This window comes from Gossypium arboreum, chromosome 11 (genome assembly GCF_025698485.1).
Source record: "Gossypium arboreum isolate Shixiya-1 chromosome 11, ASM2569848v2, whole genome shotgun sequence".
Lineage (NCBI taxonomy): Eukaryota > Viridiplantae > Streptophyta > Magnoliopsida > Malvales > Malvaceae > Gossypium > Gossypium arboreum.
This window is the reverse complement of record NC_069080.1, coordinates 42,287,814-42,299,028: the sequence shown is the minus strand read 5'-3', so window position 1 is coordinate 42,299,028 and position 11,215 is coordinate 42,287,814. Positions and strand designations below refer to the sequence as shown.

General features: G+C 32.4%; 1 non-coding gene across 1 annotated transcript; it reads right to left on the bottom strand.

Annotated features, from left to right (window-relative positions):
- Window positions 1-3,575: 3,575 nt before the first annotated feature.
- On the bottom strand, window positions 3,576-3,668 carry LOC128284600 (small nucleolar RNA snoR8a). The gene has a single exon (XR_008275025.1). It is a non-coding gene; the product is annotated as a small nucleolar RNA snoR8a (small nucleolar RNA).
- Window positions 3,669-11,215: the final 7,547 nt, after the last annotated feature.

Sequence of the window (11,215 nt, the reverse complement as noted above, 5' to 3'; positions counted from 1 at the left end):
TGGGTGATTGTGGATAGACTCACGAAATCGCTCATTTCATACTGTCCGAACCGATTACTCACTTGAAGTTGGCGGATTGTATGTGGCGGAAATAGTACGGTTGCATGGTGTGCCAAGATCGATAATTTCGATCCGAGACCCAAGGTTTACATCTCGATTTTGGCGAAGTTGCATGAGGCATTGGGAACGTGATTGGATTTCAATCGACTTTTCACCCTCGATCGGATGGGCGATCGAGAGGGTTATTGATTTTAGAGGATATGTTGAGGGTTGTGCTATTGAGTTTAAAGGCGGTGGGAGGACCATTTGCCCTTAGCGGAGTTCGCGTATAACAACAGTTATCAAGCAAGTATTGAGATGGCTCCATATGAGGCACTATATGGGCGAAGGTGTCGCTCGCCTACTTGTTGGGCGAATTGGGGGAAAGGCAAATACTTGGACCGAGTTGGTAGCGAATCTGAAGACAAGATTAAGGTAATCAGGAAGAGGTTAAAAGAGGCGGCGGATCGACAAAAGTTTTATGCCGATCTGAAGCGTAAGGATATTGAATATGCGATGGGAGACATGGTCTTTTGAAAGTTTCGCCTTGGAAGAAGATCTTGAGATTTGGTAAGAAGGGTAAGTTGAGCCCACGGTTTATTGGGCCTTACCGAATCATTAGCGGATAGGACCGGTGGCTTATCACTAGAGTTACCTCCGAATCTGGATCGCATTCACGATGTCTTCCATGTGTCCATGCTAAGGCGATATCGTTCGACCCAACTCATATCGTGCGATTCGAAATTGAGGTACAGTCGGATTTGACCTTTGAAGAGGAACTGTGCAAATACTTGATCATGATGTCAATGTGTTGAGAAGGAGGTCGATCCGTTAGTGAAGGTACTTTGGAGGAACCATGGCAAGGAAGAAGCTACAGGGAGACCGAAGAGGCAATGCGTCGTGATACCCTCAACTGTTTGGATCGAGTAAATTTCGAGGCGAAATTTCTTTAAGGAGGTAGAGTTGTAACATCCCGATTTTCGGGTTTTCGCGATTCTTGATATTTTAAGTAAATTTCTAAAATTTGGTATGTGATGATGGAATTCATAATTTGGGTATGTAAATGGGCTTATGGAAGGCCCATGAGTTGGCCAAAACCGGTAGAATTTTTAAATTTTGGACTTAGGAGTTAGGGGTTACGGCTAGGTGCCCTTATATTAAGTTGTGGGTAAAATGTATCACAAAAGAGCTTTGGTGAAGTGGCAAGGGTGACGCCACTAAGCTCCTAAAAAAGGTGGCGTGTGGAGCATAGAGGAGGACACAGGTTCGATTCCTGTGTTGGCAAATAAGAGTATTTATTTTTATGTGCAGGAAGGGTAAGTGTTGGAACCTAAGTGGATTCTGTAAGAGGAGAGTTGGATCAAGTCAAATGCATAAATTAAGGAGGGATAAGGGGAGAGATTTTAGGGATTTGAGAGAAGGATAAAGCTTAGCCGTTTGGAAGGGGTTAGAGAGGGGAATTCAGCAGAAGGGTTTTAGGTTAGTAATTTCGGCAGAAGGGTATTAGCTGTGCCGTTTTCTCCTTTGTTTTAGTTTTATTTTTCTTCTTTTCTTCTCTTCTTTTTCTTCCCTAGCCGAATCTACCATCTTTCCTCTCATCTTTTCTCCGTTTCTTTTCAAAAACCAGCCCATTACTTTCCTCCACTCATTTATTATTTCTTTCCCTTATCTCTATTTACTGCGAAGTGCCGCAAAAGCGAAATCGGTGAAGATAGGGGTGTCGATTCTTTGTGACCAACAACCTTTTCTTTTCTTTTCAATAGTTGGCGTTCGATTCCTTTACCTTTTAGGCATCCAGATTCAAGAGGAGAAAGACTGTGGTAAGTGTTCAAACTCTAAACAATTCCTAGTGTAACTTTGGCCAAAAGTCGAAACCCCAAATTTAGGAGATGGCGAATATGGGTATAGACTTATGGGGTCTTCTTTTAATATTTTGTGGTTTATTTAGTGGAGGAGCAGCAAGGTGTAGTGTCGACTTACTTTTCTTTTTTAACAATATTGTGCTCTTTATTATAATAGTTTTTTACAATTCTTTAATAATGTTTATAATTCTTATCATTTTTACAATGTTTAATTTTTTTTAAATAACGAGTTTTCACAAATTTTTAAATTTTAATATTTTTCTACATTTTAAAAATTTACAATTTTTATAGTTTTTAACAATTTATTTAAATTTTTAAGATTTTTACAACTTTTTTAATAATTTAAATAATTTTTATTATTTTATATTTTTAAATAAATTTTAATTTTTTTGTTAATTTTAATAATTTTTCCAATTTGTACAATATTTTAATGTTTTTGACACATCATTTGCATGTCATCGATGTTGATAGCTTTTAAGTATTAAAAGTAAAGTTGAGATATTAAAATGGAAAAAAAAATTAGTAAAATTAAATACCAAAGTGAAAAACTATATTTTAGGCTTATGAATGAATCCTTAAAAAGGAAAATCAGTAGTGGAGTGAAGCTCTTTCCACCAGTAGCACTGACCCTGAGCCAAGGTGCCATGGAAGGAATGGAAATAAATGGCCGGGACGCTGTCGCCGACCAAAAGCATGGCTGGCGTCGATGTCGTCCCCCATATGTTCTGCAACTACAAAGGAGTGCCAGTTCCAGAAGTTGCAATCTGGTGTTGCCCATCTACGCCCTTGTATATAGGTAAAACTATACTTTATGCATTTCAGAATGTTTTTTGTTTAATTAATATTTAAGATAAATTGTATAAATGTTCACTCAATTATGCTTATATTCTTATTTTGATCATTCAATTTTAAAAATTTTATTTCAGACATTAATGTTTATATTATTTCATCTTTAAATTGATAATAAAAATAATGATGGGGCAGCTGAAATTAATACAATTTGTAAATCTAAATTTTCTTAGATAATTTTTATATTTAAATTAAATTCTATCAACATTTATCTTTAAAATGGGGTTTTCAAGAATAATATGAAAACTTTTTAATTACCCAAATCAGCAACCGACAATAATACATTTATTCTATCAAACCAAAAGGATTGAATAAAAAATTTCCCTTCTCTTTTCCCTTCTCTTTTCCCTTTCTTTTTTTTTTTTAAATATATTTTTAAGTCTTTGATTCTCCATTTTCTTCTCATTTTCTTCCCCTCTATTCCTTCACCTTCCACAAAATAAACCCTAGCCATCATTCCCTTTTAACCATCCATTGACACTGTTCCACCAATAAAACAAAGGCATGTTTAAAATTTTGTTCAATAAAGAATTTCTAAAATCAAACATTTTATTTAAAAAAAAAATAAGAAATACGTAAATCTTAAAATATAAATATACTTCAGACCTACATTGCTTTTTTACCCCCTATGTAAGATTGAGATTATCGGCCAAACAGCAGTATTTTAAACGGGGAAACTACAAGGTGGGGTAAAAATTTGGATGCTAATCTCAGCTTTCAAATTTCAATATGGCAATTAAAAGAAAAACAAAGAAACATTAGCTTAATACGACAAAAAAGAAAACAACACTAAGATCTGTATATATATATATATAGGAGAGTAGAGGAGCTCAGATTCTATGGGTGTAATAAGAGGTCTGTCATGCCCATTTCGAGCTATCAGAACGAGGAATTATTTTTTATAATCATCGCTTCCTCCATTTTTCCCTCTCTTAAAAAAAGAAACCAAATAAATCTTAGAAAAAAAAAAGATAATTAAGCTCATTAAGGCACAAACAAGCGCTGTAGTCAGAAAGCTCTTTGATCGTTGAATCAAAAGAATTTAAGAAAATAAAATAAAAATGTTAAAATCATAACCGAGAAACGTGGATACATCATGATGTCCCTAATTTCACAACACGCTATGAACTAAAATTATACTCGAAATAAAAAGAAAATACTGACAGACAAGTCGCGGAACGGAGAAGACGACTTGAAAGGTAGGCAAGGGAGAAGAGTTGCAATGGCATTTTATAAATGCGAAACCTTAGCTTTCAGGATTTTTAGGGTTTTGTGGTAAATGACGATATAATCCTTCATTTTTCAGGTTTGAAATTATAGGCCAAAAGCCCAATTTATGTTTATATAACCAAATCTTAAGCTTCACCCATGCCTATTTTTTCGATTTGACCCATGCCTTATTAACAACGATATCCAAGCATTTTAACATGATTATGTTTTTTTAGCCATACTCATAGGTCAAATTATTTTTCCAAGTTTAAAAGTTTATTTAAAATTTGTAATAGTTTGAATAAAAATATTAAGCTTAAAAATGAGTTTATATTAACCATTCACAAATATGAGTGAAAAAAACTTGAATATTCAGGGCTCGAACTCAGCTCGACCCTTTGTTCATAATTTTTTTTTTTAACAATTTCATTATAGCTTTTTGACAAAATACCTAAAACTACTCATAGTTTCTCCTCAACCCATAAATAAGAGGATAATGAGCTTCAGCGCACTCAAACACACGTCCTCCTACATTGGCAACAATGCTCATGCCAATTGAGTTAAGACTCAATCGACTTGTTTATAATATGTTATATGTATATATTATATAATTTATAACATATAATTTTTTTAAATAATCTCATTATAGGTTTTGATCATATCTGCTCTTTTTGAGACAATGCCTAAAACTACTTATAGTTCCTCCCCAACTCATAAATAGGAAGATAATACAGTTCAACATACTCGAACCCACGTCCTCCTGCATTAGCAACAATACCCAAGCCAATCGAGTTAAGACTCAATTGACCATAATACATAAAAATTAAATCTATAGTTATATATAATATTAAATGTAAACATTAAAAAATAATTTTTTAATTGAAACATTAAAAATGTTAAGATACTTATATATATATAATTTTAATAAAATAAAAATTTATTAAATTATTAAATGTCAAATTAAAAATAATATAAATACTTTTAAGAAAAATTTTAAAAATTATATGGGTAGTCTAAAATAGGGTTGGGTGAGCAATTCACAAATATAAGCATATATGAGTGAAATTTTAGGCCTATATTTAGAGTTAGGCAAGACTTGAACAAGTATGAAGTAATGTCATGCATAAGCCGACCCATTAACACTTCTAATTAAAAAGAAAGATAAAAATAAAAATAATACAAATATATTTAAATTTTACGTAATACAAATTATTAACATGTCTAATATTATAAAATAATAATATTTTAATATAATTATGATAAAAAATTATTAAAATATGATATGCACTTTATGAGTTTAGATATGCACTTATTATTAAAGGTATAGTGATAAAAATATGATATAAATTAATTAATTATTAAAATCAAATATATATATATATATAACAACTCAAATTACTTTATGAGTTTAGATATGCACTTTTTATTAAAGGTAAAGTTTTACAAAAACTGCAGTCACCCTCTATAATTTGAAAAATATTCTCTTATCTTTTAAAGTTCGATGAAAATCAAATAAAATCCATTCAATAAGTCAATACCGACCCATCAGTTTATGTACTGTTTTGTTATAAAATAATTACAAAAACAATCGTGATCCATTTTCGAAGAATTATGCAAGATTTGGTTCGATAGAATTAATCGAGTTTCATTGCCTCACGGGACATTTCAGATAATATCATTATTGCTCAAGAAGCAATTCATATGATTAAACAAACCAAGAGTATGAAGGGTTGGATGGAGGTCGATCTTGAAAAAAGCTTATGGCAAGGTTCGACGGGATTTTCTTCAGGATACTTTATCTAACGTAGGCTTATCGAAGACGCTGATACGGGCAATTATGCTATGTGTTTCATCTGTTTCAATACAACTTTTTTGGAATGGATCTATTTCTAATTCGTTAACTCCAACAAGAGGTGTCCGACTAGGTGATCCACTTTCACCATACCTTTTTGTGCTGTGTATGGAACGGTTAGACCACCTAATTGAAGTGGCAGTTGATCAGAAGCAATGGGAACCGATTATGATCTCTCGAAGCGGGCCAGGTGTGTCACACCTATCTTTTTATAGATGATTTACTACTATTTTGTAGAGCCAATGATTCAGGAGTCGATTGTCTCAAGCGTGTCTTAGACACCTTTTGTCATTTTGTTGGTCATCGTGTAAACAAGCAAAAGACGTAAGTTTTCTTCTCATCAAATGTTAAAGACGAGGAAGCTAGAAAAGTATGCACTAAACTTGGCTTCACATGAGCCACTGATTTGGGAAGATACCTTAAAATGCCTTTTTTCCATGAAAAAGTGGGGGTTCAGTTCATACTTGACAAAGTGACAGCCCGACTTTCTAGGTAGGATGCACGCGAGTTATCATTGGCAGGTCGACTTACATTGGTAAAATCTATGTTGTTGCCCGTCCCTAATTATTTCACGCCAACCGCAAGAATTCCTATTACTATTTGTAATAAAATTGAAAAATTGGCTCGTGTTTTTTTGTGGGGATCTTCTAATTCTAATAAAAAACCATCTCTGGTCAACTGGAATGTTCGTTGTAAAGTTAAGGACAATAGTGGTCTGGAAATACAAAGCTTGCAAGTCCAAAATAAGTTGTTCCTTACGAAGCTTGGTTTAATCTGATTGCTAGTACAGATGCGTTTTGGGTCAGAATTTTAAGAAGCGTCCATAGTTTGATGCCTGATGATATTCGACGTAGTAATTTGTCTTACTTATGGAGATCATTAATGCAAATTTGGGATAAGGTCAAGGAAGGCATAATCTGGATTATCTGGGATGGACATCTTGTTAACATTTGGAATGATGATCGGGTGCAAGAACTTGATCCTCTTTGACAGTTCTATATTGGATCCGGAGACTCGAATGAAACTATTTTAGTACGTGATGTGGCCCTCTCGGATGGAATTTGGAACATGCAGTGGCTATTTTCAATTCTACCCAGAGAAATTGTAACACAATTCTTGCCCATAATGTGCCTTCTATTCAATTTTTTATTATTTATTAAGAAATAGAGTTACAATGAAGTACTATAAAATTCAATTCTAATTAAATTTTATTTTACTTTAACTAAAATTTTTAGATGAATTCTTTAAATTATTTTCATTTAAAATAAATTAGTTATTATTTAAAATGAAAAATTAATATATGTAACTTCAATAAAGTTTGTTGAAAATAAAATTACTTCAATTTATAAACTAATATTTTTAAAATTTATTTTTATTGTTAAAATATTATTTTTGTTATGAAAGTAAAATAATATGGTAAAAGAATAAGAGAAAGGAGAAAAAGAGAAGTATGCATTAATTATTTATCAATAAGATATTTATTATGTTTTTTTTAAGTTTATATATAAACATAAAAAGTATGTGTTCATAAAATAAAAGAAACTTGTAAGAAATTTGCTATCTGATAAGATGCAGGTGAAAAATTAACATCATATCTTGCCACCACTTTTTCTTTGGTGTGGAATGCATATCGACCTCAAGTTGCCTTATTCTAACCTTAATGATTCCATCTGAAGTTAGAGCTATTGTACTAATATTATCGCACTAGAAAGCTAGTTTAAATGTTGAAAGCATTCTCTATTAAGTAAAAAAAAACCTTTATCCTCAGCACTTCTTAAATAGTATATGTTAATCTTCTGTATTCAACTTTTGTAGTTGCTCTTGAGACAACTTCTTGTTTCTTAGATCTCTAGGAAATTAAATTTCCCTCAAGATATACAGAAAAGCAAGTGGTGGATTGTTTATCTTCTATCATATTACCTTAATCCATGTTAAAAAAATCGGTTTAAAAAATATAATGTTTTTAAGCACAATAGAAGTTTCATTTTTTTTTTAGAAATCAAGGCGTTATGATATTTATAGTAATAAACTTAATCAAAACTATACATGTGCTTTATACGAGATGGTTTAAAGATGACTCCAACTTTCTATCGAACGACATTCTTCGTTATTCTTGAACCACGAATTGCTTTAAATATGGACTTAAAAGTTTATTGAACCAATAGCACAGAACGAAAAACTTTATTAATTTTCAGTAGGAAAGTTAATTCTTCCTATAACCAAATTTATGCGTTTTTCCCAAAAAATAAGTTTTATTCTATAAAATATATTTACCCTATTTTTTGACAGAATAATGACGTAAAATAATGTGTGTGAATAGCTCACAGCATAATTCCTATTTATAAATAATCAATACAAGAGTTATTTTTGAATAACATTTGGTTAAATATTAATAGTTTAATAGAAAATAAAATAAAAATGTACTTGTTGAGTTCGAAATTAAACTTGACCACACCATTGAAAAACAAGTTCTTTGTTTTCGGAGGGTTCTCCCATGGGTAAATATGGAAAAAAAGTCCTGGCAGCTTGTCGCTACCAGCCTCCTTCAAATAGTACATGTACTTGAAAACATGCACGAAGGGTAAGATGCTCCTCCTTCGACACAAAATGAAATACCCTACTATCACCCACTATGAAGCACCCAATAGTTACCTTGGTGCCACACCGTACCCATTGAGTAACTCTCATATAAAGTTAAATAAAGACAATGTAACGCCCTAAAATTTTAAGTGTTGCTTGTTAAATTCTAATATAATTAAATCTCTATATCCATGGCTAAGTGCTTTATTTGTGTGCTGGAGGTTAGGGGTTCAAACCTTACTTTTGGAAATTTTGTTATTTTGTTTGACTTGACCCTTATCTTTGAAAATTTAACTTAAGTTTATTTATGTGTTAATTTGTGTTAAGAATAAGCTTGTTGGTTCAATGGTTAAGTTTCTATATATTTCTTGATCGTGTGTTTGAGTCTTTGCATAAGCGAAAAGGGGATATGTTTTTGCTATTTTGCAGAATTAGTTTGTTTTAAAAAATTAAATGGTTTGTTGAACTTTATTTTTTTCTTTTACATTATTTCTTTCTTTTTCTTCGTTTCCTTCTTTCATTTCATTTCATTCCATTTCTTTTCTTTTCTTTTCTTTTTTGTTTTCTTAATCGTTGAAGTTTGCTGTTAAATTTTTACTGCTGCGTCCTCAGGGAAGTGCACATTTCATTGTTGTTGCCTAAAAGGTTAATTGCGTGAGTTTTATTGTAGAATTTCTATTAAAAGTTCACTTTTGTCTATTTCTATCGAAGTTAGTTTCTATTTGATTTGCTTGAATTCTCTGTTAATCGTTTGCTTGATTTTATTTTTTAGGCATAGATATCAAAAGTAACAATCTCAAAAGCGTTAATTCGAGCAATTGTTGTTGACTCATCGATAAACATTAGTTTCATTTAGAGGTTTTAGGTCGAAGCTTTCAACATAGTTAGTTAAGTGCTAAATTGTGCGAATTTTGTCGATTAGATTATTTCATTGGTTTTTTAATGGTTGTTTTAGGTTCTAGGATACGTCTACATTGTTCCTACATCGAAACTATACCAGGTGTGTAACAAAAACTGATTTTCTACAATTTGCAAACATTGGAAAACATATATGTCAATGTCATACGATTGTGTGCCAGGTCATGTAACTCACTATTTTGGATTCAGGGACACATGGGCAGATACATAATTCGAGCTTTGAGTCACACGAACGTACGTTTGGTCATGTGTTAGACCATGTAACTCACTGGTTGGAGCCACACGGTAGTATGACAGGCCATGTGTGACATTAAGAAAGCCACACGGGCGTGTGCTAGGCCATGTGGGTCACACGGGCCAGCCACTCAGGCCATGTGAATCCACACGAACGTGTGGGCCAAAAATCAAGATTTTTTCCTAAGACCGTAATCGTCGTTCAAATCCAATGTAGGCCTACCGTAGGGTCCGTATGATATGGTTTAGACATTGAAACTGTTATCTGACAATCTATTGCTGAATAATCTATTATACTGATATAAATATATACATTTGTTCTGTCATTTGATAAGAAAGTGAAATAGCATTGCATGAGCATGATCTGAAATTGTATTAGTATGTACTTATAAATGGTATCTGTTAAATCTACATCTGCATCAGGATTGGGACTGAATAAAGAAGGAAGTGTGAGTAGTTTAATAATCTACCAACTCTAGTGGCTAAGCCACAAACATTTTTTATTTTGGCAATTTATTGCATTCTGATCTGATAGCTAGGCTGCAATTATTCTGATACGTGACATACAATCACTATTAGAGGTGTTCATAGGCCGAGTTCAACTAAAAATTTAGGCCCATTTGCTAGGATCGGGCTCGACCTGAAAAATGGGCTAAAAATTTTTACCCAAACCCAACCCGAATAAAAATGCTAAAGCCCGAGCCGGACCTAGCCCGCCTGTGTTAATTTTATATTTTTTTAATATAATTTTAAATATATATAATACATCAAAAATATTAAAAACATCAAAATAAATATTTCCTAACAAATTGAAAATAAAATTTAAAAATATGTATACTTAAATAACACCAAAATAGGTGCAACTTAATAAGCAAATGCCTCTAAAATAATAACAAAATTAACAAATGCCTTTAAAATAATAACAAAATTAACAATAAAATAAGTTTTATACAATATCCAAACAATAACAAAAAAATAGTAGCAATTTAATAGTAAAATGGTAGCAAAATAGGATAAAACAACAAGAAAATAACATTAAAATAAAAAAATAGATTTTTTTGTCCTTTAGTGAATTCGAGCCGGACCCGAGCCAAAAATGCCTTACCCAAAGCTCGGCCCATTTTTTAAACGGGCTTTATTTTTTTGTCCACTCTCACTTTTCGGGCCTATATTTTTGCCTAAACCCTCCCACATTTTGGGCGGGCCTTTGGGCCAAGCTGGGTGGCTCGACCCATGAACAGGTCTAATCACTACGCAGTGTGTAGAGATGGATGGGTACTTGATGCCCTATATGGTGTGGCATGGACGGAGATGGTGTGTAGCAAATGGGGATAGGAATATGCATCTGTATCTTATTTGTTCTGTATCTGTACCTTATATTCTCTATTTCTGTTTCTGTATTTGTTTTTGAGAAATGGTTGATCTATGGACAGTGAAACTACGTCAGTATATTACTAATTACTATTGAATATAAGTTACACACACACTAAGTTATAAACTCATTTAGATTGTTTGTCTAAATTTCAAGTAACCCACAAACTTAGGCCGGTCAGTGTGACAGGAGCTCAGTCATCTCATTTCTTTTTACTTAATGTTTTATTTAGACTTACACTTTTATGTGTTTAGATTGAATTCCAATTTGTAATTGGAGTTTTACGCTGGTTTGTTTATA